This window comes from Mus musculus, chromosome 13 (assembly GCF_000001635.26).
Source record: "Mus musculus strain C57BL/6J chromosome 13, GRCm38.p6 C57BL/6J".
Taxonomy (NCBI): domain Eukaryota; kingdom Metazoa; phylum Chordata; class Mammalia; order Rodentia; family Muridae; genus Mus; species Mus musculus.
Window position 1 is genome coordinate 59168581 of NC_000079.6, and position 12383 is coordinate 59180963.

The 12383-nt window shown below is 43.5% G+C and overlaps 1 long non-coding RNA gene across 2 annotated transcripts in view; it reads left to right on the forward strand.

Annotated features, from left to right (window-relative positions):
- Gm34354 overlaps window positions 1-12383 on the forward strand; it is a 54957-nt gene that overhangs the window by 19736 nt on the left and 22838 nt on the right. Inside the window, exons 1-2 of one of the 2 annotated variants that reach the window (XR_382524.3) lie at window positions 8512-8923; window positions 9179-9248. This is a non-coding gene — a long non-coding RNA (predicted gene, 34354). Of the gene's footprint in view, window positions 1-8511; window positions 8924-9178; window positions 9249-12383 lie in introns of those variants that run through there. The other variant, XR_382523.2, reaches the window with a different exon arrangement.

A 12383-nucleotide genomic window follows, 5' to 3' on the forward strand; every position in this document is an offset into this window, starting at 1 on the left:
GGGACAGTCCATACTGAGAGACAGTATGGAGGGTGGGTGCTGACCTTTTGCCTCCTCTGTGATCTCTTGCGCTCCCCTCCTCCACACCGTTCACACCGGTTTCTGGTAACTATGGTGTCTGTTTTCCACTCCACTTGATGCTGCGGATGAAGCAAAGCGGCTACAGGCTGGTCGCTGCTGGATCAATGCAACACCCGGAACCTTTCTTTACATCAACAGAGAGTGCCAATCAGAAAGGGGGGGGGGTGTCCAAGCTACCAGATAATCTGGCAATGCACGTACGCCAGCCATAATCGTCAGTGCGGTAACAGGGAAGGAGCCGTGCTGTGGACTGAACGCATGTGTCCGCCAGAATTCGTATGTTGACGTCTAACGTCCAACAGGACGGTGTTTGAAGGTGGATGCTTTGGGAGTGTGCTTGTGAAGAGAGTTAGGGGCCTGGTGTTTGGGACTAGCACCATAATAGGGGGCACAGATGCTATGATCCCACCACAAGGAGGACACGAGGAAAACTTGAAGATGCTAACTAGAGAGATGGACCTCCCCAGACACCAAGGAAGCCAGTATTCCAACCTCTGAGGGCCCAGAAAAGTGAGAAATCAATGTCTGCTGTCCAGTCTCCACAGCTGCTGTATTCTGTTCAGCACCCCCCCTAACTATATGGCCAGAGGAGGCTACTTTCAGGCTTGGAAGATTTGTCAGTCACAGGATGATGTCTGTCAATTACAGGTTTATGTCTGTCAATCACAGGATGATGTCTGTCAGTCACAGGATGACATCTCTTCTTCCTTGAGAAAGAAAAACTTTAGGAAAGGGGGCCATGAGGGCTCCCAGGCCCTCCCATGGAAGCCCATCAAGGATGCTTCTGAGGGTTCATGTCTCTAGCAGAGCTGGTCCTCAGCAGTGTTGTTCGGCTCCTGCAATTCTCAGAGCCTCTGTGCACTGGTGAGCTTGCGGGTGGGATATTTTATTCCTTATTTTAGAAACTCAGATGACAGGGAAGTAACTTCGCTTAACACCAAGCCTCCACCCAAGTGCATTTTGAAAGAAACCTGAACAGGTCCAGAGGATGATGATCCGAGGAAACTCTTGTCCCTTCGACTCAGTTGTCAGTGAAAACAGGAAGGCTTGATAAGGAAGCACAAAGAGAGCTCTGCAAACTCTCCGAGCTTCCTCCATTTTGTTTTAGAGAAAGACATCGGTAGGTGTAGCTTCACAGCCTCCAAGCAAGATCAGCATGGTGGGCTCCAGAGGGCGAAGCATTAAGAACCCAAGTGTAATTAACCATCGGAATTCATTAGTGGAGACTCTCAGGGTGCTTTGCTCATTCTGCACATGTAAAATTAGCCTTAATTTCTCGAAATAGAGACATGCCGTTTCTCGACAGTAAAGCAGGCAAAGTGGGCGCCACCCCACTCTGTCCATCACTCAGTCCCAGGTTCTGCCATGTGAACTTTGCTCTCTCTAAAGCGCTGAGTGACCCAATTCTAGCCTTCATGACAAATCCTGTTTAGTTTAGTTTCTTTTCTTTTTTTTTCAGAAGGCACATTAAAAATAAAACTATTCTTAATAGTCATGGATCATTCAGTCACTTGGTCATTTCATTCACTGGTTAATAAACTGTGGTTGGACCCTTGCTGCATGTCAGGGACTGTCATAGTTGCAGGGAATAGTCATGTGAACAAAGTAGACCAAAAAATATATATATACTCGCAGAAACCCATGCTCTAGGCTAGAGCTTGCGTGGACAAACATCTGTCACAGCTGGGTAGATGACTTGGGCTCTGTAGGGTCACATGGCCTCTGCAATTGCAACTTAACTCTGCTGTTGTAGCACCAAGTGTGGATTCACCCAGCCATGATTAGAAGCTGGATGGTCTTTCATAGCCTCTGCCCATCTTTGGAACATTAAGTTTCCAGGTAGACTCCTCTGGTGCCAACTGGGGTAACAGACTCTTTGCATGACCTTTGCTCTGCTAGGCTAGATTTATGTTTGGACCTTTGATCATTCCTGGCCTTCCTGGCCTCAGTAGCCATTCTAGCCTCTAGATCTAGTCTAGTACCCATTTATCTAATTTGCTCATGAGAGTGAAGCGCCAAGACTCATCCGTGAGCCAATGAGGTACACGTCATACACTTGTCTCCAGTGTAGGCTAAGGTGCTTTACAATAGGGAATTGTAGAGGCTCAAATGGCAATGCCTGCCCCCCACCCCCTGTATTTGAACATTTGATTCCTTGACACTGTTTGGGGGATTTAGGTGGTATTGCCTTGTTGGCGGAAGTCTTCACTGGAGGAGGGCTTTTAGAGTTAAGGACTGGCTCTATTTCCAGTTGCTCTCTCTGCTTCATGCATTCAATTGAAGCCACGAGCCCTCAGCTTCAAGTTCCTGCTGTCGTATCTCCTGGTCCTCCCTTGTGGACTCAAGTTCCTCTGGAAACATAAGCCAGGATAAACTCTTTCTTCCTTAGGTTGCCATGATGTTCTTATCGCAGCAACAGAAAAGTTACTGATAGAAGAAGCAAAGACAGATGTGTCCCATGTGGAGGGTTGTGTGGTCACTGGGATACAATAAGAACAGGCAACCTGGAACCCAATAAGATAGATCCCTAATTATATATTCTCTTTAAGCCAGTCATAGAATTCATGTGAAAAAGGAACATTCATAGCTTGAACGTCTTACTTTTCTCTCTAAACATTTGGTTCTGCCCTACCTATCCACACCCGGGGATCCAGAATGGCCATATCTAATGGCATCATTCCAACATAGAAAATTCTGCCTCACAAATAGCCTGTGAATATTATGTATATCAAAGTACAAGAGCCAACACATCTTATGGAATATGAACCAGTCTTGAGTTAAAAGGTCAAAGTGCTTGCATCGTGAAGTCATGGGCCAACCAGCATGCAAAGGACATCCAAATGTCCTTAAAAACACATCAAGCCAACCCTGGTGGCAGAGACCTGTAATATCTGTCACTGGGGAGGATAAAGCAGAAAGATTAATCATAAGTTCTAGGTCTGCCTTCTAGGGTGTACAACAAAGTCAACTCCAGCCTTGTCTATGTGGTGAGACCCTGAGTCAAAATCAAAATAAAAGAAAATAGGTCAGTGGTAGAACGCTTGATTAGCGTGTCCAGACTGTTGGTTCAATACATACAGTAGAAAGATGAGAAATAGAGAAATGGGAGAGAAAAAAATTTACTATAAAAGGTTGTGTGTGTGTGTGTGTGTGTGTGTGTGTGTGTGTGGTGTGCACCTTGCCTGTATGTATATCTGTATACTAGGTGTGCTTAGTGTCCTTTAAGCTATGAGATGGCATGAGATCCCCCTGCAACTGGAGTTAACAGGTGGTTGTGAACTTCCATGTGGGTACTGAGAATTGAACCCAGGACTCTGGAGGAACAGCCAGTGCTCTTATCCATTACGTAATAATACTATTAAGACATATTAAGAGACAAAATCAAAGAAATAAGACATAGTGGAAAATTATTTTCAGCATATATGGACAGTCAAAGGGACTCCTTTTCCTGACACAGAGTGATATAGTAGTTTATCAATTCACTGAAAAGTTTCTTACTATCTTTGTATCATTCATTGGGCTCCATTCCAGGCATTGGTCTGGACACAGTGGGCAAATAAAACTTGTAAATCCATTGTACGCAGCCTATGTTCTGGAGTGTGTGGGAGGCAGCAGAGATGCTAAATAGAGAGACTCAAAACCTCAATGGGGGAAAAAAGCGTAAATTGGAAAATCCTGTAAGAATAGATATAAAAGATGATAATTTCTAGCTATTTCACACTTTCTAATTTAAGAGACTTGTGTGCCTCAATTTCAGTCACCCTCACAACAGCCTTATGGGATGGTTATTAATTATCATCTTCTCTGTTAGCGCCATGGAGGCTGATTCGTAGAGAAGTTGCATATTTTGCCTTAAGTAGTAGAGCCAGTGAACTGTAGAGCTAAGGTCTGAGCCCAGAGAATCAGTCTCCAGAACTCCAGGACATTATTTAATTAGCCACACTGTCCCTCAGTAGCCGGAAAGATAGGAAAGATACTTTGTTTCAGTCCCAATCTTAACCACAACTGAGACACCAACACCACGCTGCTATTGCTACCTACAAAATGGGTCAGTAGTGAGAGTTAACATAAAAGAAGAGGCTGGGAGGGGTTTGAGGGGGGCTGGTATGGGATTGTGGGAGGGACTTTGTCATTATTAAGAGCACACGCTGCCCTTTCTCAGCAATCCTCCAACCTCATGCCCTCTCAGTTGCACTGTGGGAAGAGGCTGTCTCTCAGGATTGGCAATGTATACTGTTTTAATAGACAGTCAGTAGTGGGTAGTTAACTCAAATATATTTCATTCATTCCCATGATTGCAATGTTGCTATTTTTAAAAGGGCCCAGGCTTTTATTTTCTGGTATGAAAAGGTCTTCCTTGATTATGAAGTTAATAAAAGTGAGAAAGCAAAAACCAGGAGGCAGTGGAACAGTGCTCCGCCCAGGTTAAGTGTAAGGTACCCACAAGCAGAGATGCTTCGGAAGAAATTGTCAGTGCTCAAAGGTGGAGCAAGAGACTGGCATCATCGGGCCCTCTGTGTGTCTTGAGGGAGACAGTGCTGGAAGCCAGCAAATCAATCCCATAAAAGGACAGACATTCAGTGTCCTGTCTGCTGTAACACTCCTCAGAGCCACCCAGACAGCCTGGTCCTCCACACTATGCCACAAAGTTCTTCTTAAAGGAACTGAATGGATAGACCACACTTGATGTCCATTAGGCTTTTGATTTGGTGTGGTTTGGATCTGGTGAATGCCTGTCTTGGGTTTGGTTTGCTTAGAGAGTGTCTCTCTCATTTAATCTTCGGCTGGCCTTGAACTTGCCATTCTTCTGCCTCGGCATGGAGAAAGCTGGATCACAGAAATGCAACATCCAACTTCCCATTAAAAATGTGAATACCACTCTTCGTGCTCCAGGCCCCAGTGCAGAACCGACCCACAGACTACGGTTTTGCCAACACCAACTTCACAGTGCCTGCGGAGTGAGAGGGCTGCAGGGTGACTGTCTCCCTGAATGTTCTCGGTGTGTGGGTAGTATAAGCAGGGAGAAAAAAAATTCACTTTTAAAATTCCTGTTGGCCAGGCACGGTGGCATGAATCTTTAAGCCGAGCACTCAGGAGGTAGAGGCAGATGGATCTCTCTGTGAGTTGGAAAAAAAATTAGTATTGTATCTAAAACTGCTCTAAATAGTAAAGTCTAGGTTTAAATAAATACCACATGGCCCCGTCCTCACCCTCCCAGAGCCTGAGTCTGGTTATCTTCTGGGTGGTGGCATCAATATGTTACCCACCTACGGTAGAGTACACAATTGTCTCCAGGAGTACACCCAGGCCTTCTTCACTGCTGCCTTATCTGATTAGTCACATGACCAGTCCTGTCCACGGGGTAAGGATATCTCACAGTCACTTAGCATGGACACTGACTGTCCCTCCCTATGGCAGCAAGGAGATCTCTGCTTGACCTACTTATTTGGAAGCATACGGAGGAAAGCCGTGTGCACACGTGGAATTTTGTGCAAGGGCCATCTGATAATGATAAACAGGCAGCTGGAAAGAACATCATTTTTAAAAAATGAAAAATCTGGCGGCAGCATCGGATTAGGGGGGAAAATGATTTTAGAATTAGACTTTGGCAAAAAATAAGAAAGAAAGAAAAAGAAAAGGAAAGGAAAGGAAAGGAAAAAAAAAAAAGAAAAATGAAAGGAGACTCCCAGGACTGATGGATGAGCATGTAGCCTGTAGGGAGAGATGACAGAAGGCCATGAGCACTAATTTATTTCACCTGGACTGCATGCGGTCTGATGCAGAACCCAGCAGGCTCCTAAGGAACTCTGAGTTCAGGGCAAGTCCACAGAAGGATCTGAGGTGTGGTTCACGGTGGCTGAGTGGAAACCACAGTGGAGGTGTGGCTGCCCGGGACAAGAGGCCCTGTAGATAGATCTTCACTGTGAAGAGCCATCACCTCTCCTTATAGACCTGGGTTCCAGTTTCATTGTATGGGGGATTCAGCCAAGGAAACATCATTTTCCCTCTCTGTAAACGGAAGAGATCAGGCTACAGTAACAGCTCAAACATCATGCAGGTCTTCAACTTGAGAGTGCAATTTTCTCACTCTAGTCAGACCTGTGGGTGAGCCGAGGAATTTCCTCGTAGCTGATCGCTAAGGGATGTTTGTTTGACATTGAATCTTGGTTCTATTCCATGTTATATAGTGACGGCGCTTGATTTCTCACAACCTGCCCTCCCCGGAACTGACCCAAACTGATAAATGTGAGAATGTGCGTGAGAAAGACCAGTAAGGGTTCCCTCTACCCCCAACTCAAGCACCCAGAAAACAATCGTCTTAAAGTGTCAGAGAGGGAGTTTCTAGAATGGATTAATTGAGTTGGGAAGGTTCCCCTACATGCGGGTGGTATCTTTCTCTGGGGCACTGGGTACCAGGTTGCTGGACTGAATAAGAAGAAAGTTAGCCCCGCATGAACATCTATCACGTTGTGTCCTGATGGCGGTGGATGCAGTGTGACTTGTTGCCTGCTCCTGCCCATTTGCTCTTCTCTGCCAAAATGAACTCCTCAAACCATAAACAAGCCCTTCCTTCCATAAGTGGCTTCTTCTCAGGGGTTGTTTTACCTGCAGCAAGAAAAGTAACAGAAATGGAAAAGAGGGAGGGGGAGAGGGGAGAGGGAGAGGGAAACCAGGGTGGTGGCCAGCTTTAACCGCCAAGCTTGAAATAACCCAGGAAGATCCTGAGAATTTCTATGCACAGTGGCAGCCTATGGACTCATGAGGTAAAGGGAAGCTGTGTTTCTACCTCTCTTAGACACAAGAGGCAAAATTGAAAAAGAAATCACTAAAGTCATGCTTTTAAGCATTTTGCAGAATGGAAAAAAAATAATATGAGGTGAGCCGCTGAGGTCAAACTTTCAGAGGTAGAAAGCAAACCCCACGGTCCCAGTATCTGCAGCAATTATACACAATTTCTCAGCTGACAACCTCAAGTGTGCAAAGCAACTTTGACTTTCCCTTATTTCTCAACAACTTGCTTCTGTCTTGAGGTGTGTTTGTTTGTTTGTTTGTTTACCCATTTAAAAGCCTCTACAGAAAACAAGATGGTAGCTCCTCACATTTTTACAAATAGAATGGACGTAGGATCCAGAAAGCTCGTACCATACCAGCAAAATGGCAAGGGGTCGACAGTAGCCAGATTCCTCCAGCTGGAAGCAGGAAGGGTGGAAGGGGAAGCTCAGATGGAGGAGTATGGAGGATCATTTCAGCAAGCAAAAGGGCTCTGTGGTAGCAAACATGCAATAGGTCCGTGCTACCCCTACCCGCACATACTTACAAAGGCACATTTTTATTGAAAGCAGCATGTTAACCTTAAAAAAAAATTAAGAGCAAGCATCATTTTTTAAAGTAAAGGTCTGATCTATGTTATTCAGGAAAAGTCCAGTCACCCCAGTATTTTTCTCAGGCTTTTGTGCTTTCATGTAGATGTGGAATGTCCGTGGGGGTGCTGCAGAAGGGCAGTGTGCCTGCTTGACACTAAGCTATCCTGAAGAGACATCTGGTCTCCCTCCTGGTTCCCAGACTCCTGGGATCCCAACCATGAAGTGCTGGCCAGTTTTTCCTCACTCCCCTCCCTACCTAGGTCAGCCAATCTCACTGATGGGCAGTGAGGTGCTGTCCTATCTGGGAACATTCTTGTATAAGTCGTGTGTGTCATTCTTTGGTGTTAATCCTTAGCGTGGGTCTGTGGCCATGGCAGCCTGAGCCTCTGAGAATACAATGGAGCTGAAGAAGGCCTGTCAGCCAGCATGGCCTTCCATGCTTAGACCCACAAATTCTTCGATTGTATTACAGTTCCCTACAGTGTACATCACTGTAACGTGTGGTACTTCTATGTAGCCTGGACACCATAGGTTATCCCCCAGCCCGGCATGCATGACCCTGTCTAGGTTGCTGCTTTGGAGCCATGGCTGTTGTGTGGCACGTGACTGCACTCAGTCTACGACTGTGTGTGTTTAGATTTAGCACACAGTACAGTTTTCCTACTTAGTCAACAGTTTACAGGCCTCACTGGTGTGACCGTGAGAGATAACTGCTCCCAACAGTCCTTGGCTGACTCTGCATTCTGTAACCACTCTGGAGTCTGCTGAAGGAGGGCGGGTTTGTGTTTCTCTGACGACCGAGTTAAGCACCTTTCCACGAATTTATTATCCACTTGGCAGTCTTCCCCTGTGTCTGTTAAAACTTTCACCCTTCTTTCCTTTGATATCTTTACTGAGTAATGTAATTAATTACAAAGGCTTACACATATGCGTGTGAAATACATATGATGGATTAGGAAATATAAAATCCATGTTTTACACATACGAATCTCTCCTCACTACATGGGCTTGCACGCTGGGCTTGCCCCCCTCACTTCCTTAACAGTATCTTTCATGGAGAGGAGTCCGTGTTGCTCTGTGGTCTGGTTTTCCTGTGCATTTTCTTTTGTAGCAGCTGCTTCTGGCTGGCTGTATCCAAAAAGGCTCCAAAGCTCCATCGCCTCACAGTTCAGTTTCATCTGGAATCGATTTTTGTGTCTGGGGTGAAATAGAAGTCAAGAATCCTGTTTTTCCATGTGAATATTCTGTTGATCCAGCATTATTTATTGCAAAGGCCACCGTTTCCTCAGTGAACTGCAATGCCACTGCCATAAACCACAGCCGCACATACGTGGCCTCTCTGTTTGCTCGGCTGTTAACAGGGACTATTGTTGTATCTTTTCTCCTGTGGCTACCACCCCGCAACCCAAAATTTTGGTCTTCTGATTCCTTATCCACAGCAGCCTGAATCTCCAAAGGTGATCATTGACGCCCAGAAGGTGGGTTCACACGGGTGTTGAAGAACAAATCCTGCTTCAAAGGCTGGTTGTTGTTTGATGCTTCGATGAAGCTTGACAGAAGCAGGTCATTAAATAAACCCCTGACTTAAGACTCGGTCACTTAATTAGAAGCCTGACATACTTAGAAACTAAACAAAAGCATTTTGAAAAAACATGCATTTTTTTTTAAAGAAAGCATATTGTTTGCTTGAGGAAAGTAAAAACAGGGAATTTCGTCTTTGTCTCAATTTTCAGATGTGAGGACTAGCTGAATGCAGAGGGGACACAGAGGGGACGCAGAGGATCGGTCACCTCCCCAGTGAAGGTAACGGTCAGTGAGGGGAGTTTGCACTGGAGCAGGACTCATTGGGTCCTGAAGGCCAGTTGATTTTATAATAAGGATTTTTTTTAATTACTGGGAGAATCACAGATGAGATAAATAATTAATCAAATAACATCTTGACCATTGTTTTAAAAACAAAACTTCAGTTGTACTATAAACTGAAATGAATGTGTGTGTGTATTATGTGAATATGTATTTACATATTTATATTTTTGTAATTATATAATATATTTATTTGTTATTTTTATGTTTGTATTTAAATTCCTAAAAGTAGGTGGTGTGCTTTGTGTCTTAGTCAGGGTTTCTATTCCTGCACAAAACATCATGACCAAGAAACAAGTTGTGGAGGAAAGGGTTTATTCAGCTTACACTTCCATGTTGCTGTTCATCATCGAAGGAAGTCAGGACAGGAACTCACACAGAGAAGGAACTCGGAGGCAGGATCTGATGCAGAGGTCATGGAAGGGTACTGCTTACTGGCTTGTTTTCCCTGGCTTGCTCAGCGTGCTTTCTTATAGAACCCAGGACTACCAGCCTAGGGATGGCACCACCCACAATGGGCTGGGTCCTTCCTCCTTGATCACTAATTGAAAAAAAAAAATCCTTACAGGTGGATCTCATGGAGCCATTTCCTCAAGGGAGGAGGCTCCTTTCTCTGTGATAACTCCAGCCTATGTCAAGTTCAAGTTCACACACAACTTGACACAGCCATTACAACTAGTGTGATGGTTTGAATGGAAATGCACCCCCCCCCCATAGGCTCACTGAAGGCCATGAAGGAGTGGCTCTACTTGGCAGGGATTAGGAGGTGTGGCCTCTTAGAGTAGGTGTGACCCTCTTGGAGGAAGTGTATCACTGGCAGGGACACTTGGTGGGTTTCATATACTCAAGCCAGACTCAACATCTCTCTCTCTCTCTCTCTCTCTCTCTCTCTCTCTCTCTCTCTCTCTCTCTTTGCCCACTGCCTGTAGATACAATTATAGAGCTCTCAGCTGTCTCTCCACCACCACCATGTCTGCCCATATGCTGCCATGTTTCCCATGATTATAACAGTGGACTAAAATTCAGAACTGTAAGCTAGTGCCAAATAAACAGTTACTTTGATAAGAGTTGCTGTGGTCATGATGTCTCTTCGCAGCAATAGAACAGTGACTGAGACAACTGGTAAGCCAACTTAGACAATGTTTCTACCACTTGCTATTTTCAGTGCTAGACTATTGGTTAAATCACACTCAGTAGCACCAGCAGTACTCAATTGTAAATTCTTGCTTTGAAAGATATGACCTTTCACATCTTGTAAATGACCTTCAGTCTTAAAGACACAGAACCTAACCTGTCTCAATCAGTCTAATTGCTGACGAGACTTTAAGCGGGCAGAGTAGGCACCACTTGCTTGGTCTTAAGTAACTTGTCCCCCTTTAGTTTAGATTGGACAAGATAAAAACATGGACAGAAAAAAGGGTATCTTTAAGGAGGAGCTCACAGGTAGCAGGTGAAGGGCTTTATCCCTTATTGTTGTAAGTATGTTACATTTTTCTTAAAATACAAGTCATTTATTATATCAACATTTAATAATGTAGCCATGTTTATTGTATACAGGGGGAAATTACCTCAATTTGAATGCTAAATCAAATGCATAATTAAAGTGTTCATTGATACTGTCTCCTGCAATCCCTTCTATGCAAAGGAAACTTATTTGACAAACCTACATCTATTATTTTATACATATTACAGCCTTAATAGAAAAAAATCTCGCACTTAACATTTATGTATTAAGACTATTGTTGAAAATATCCATATAAATTATCCCCCAAAGGATCTATAATATACATTCCCCAGAGACATCTTAACATAAAACATTTTTAGGTACTCCTAATTTTTTTAAGCTATGACTATTGAGTAAATAAAATAAGAAAGAAATTTTTAGTAGAACTTCTGTGTTTGATGTCAAATTTTATAACCCAATGAAGCTTTCCTCTTACAAGTAATGTTGTTTTATATAAGCAAATAACATTTTAAGGATTTATAAAACATTTAACAGACCTCAAAATGCCATTTAAATGGGTATTAAGAAGGCAAATGGATACTTTAGTTCCTCAGCCTGCTTAAAAGGCACTTTAACATATCCCTAAGCATTCACGTTCACTTAGGCACACACGCATGTTAAAGGATGTCAAGACTTACAAACAAAATTAAAAAGACGTAAAAATGGTAAAATATTCCCATTTCTGTCTTTGGAGGGAATGGGGTTAGCTCTTGGGGAGCTTGTCAGGCTGCCTTTGTCTGTCTGTCAGTGTGTTACCTTCACTCTCTTGGAATGGTCCTGTCAGGGTTGTTTAACATCAAGAGGGCAGTTGGCCCCCATCAGTTGGTTGACACTGTGTGGCCTGGTGTCCCTGTGTCACTGACAATCTTTGTACCACCCCAAAATGAATCCGATATCAGCTTTTATAATCTTTATCTCATCATTTTTTATTTTGTCTCACAAAATACAAATATTAATTTAAAGCATACCCAGATGCTATAATTTAATATTCTATTTATTTCTGGCATTGGAATAAAATAGATTTTAAACCACCAGCCTTGCTTGTAGCCAGTCCCCTCACTAAATCCTCCTGTTAATTTTAAAACTCAAAATTCTTTTGAGTTTTCTTTGTACACACTTATCTCTTTAAATAATGAGAGGTTTTTTTTTTCTTTTCCTTTTCTAACCCTTGAAGGCTTTTACTTAATTTCCCTCCCCATGCCATTCTGCAAAATATCCAGTCTTCACTGAACAAGAGGCTCTGAGTATCTCTGTTCCATTCTGAGTCTCAAAGGGGAAGTCTTTCATAGTTCACTGTTAAATATGGTGTTTACTGTAAGACTCCAAGGAAGCCTCTTTCACATTAAAAAGCACTCCTCCGTTTCTAGCTTGCCAGGCAGTTTTTCCATGGCTGGACTTTCTGTTTTATTCTTTTTAACAAATAAATGTTACAATGCCTTCCACTTCTGTTAGTGTGGCGAGTTACCCAGGCTCTCGGAACATTAACCCACTCACGCATCAATTGATTTGCAAGTGTTTCAAGATTTTTATACAATGTTCATGAGGGAAATTGGCATGTAATCTTCTTTCTC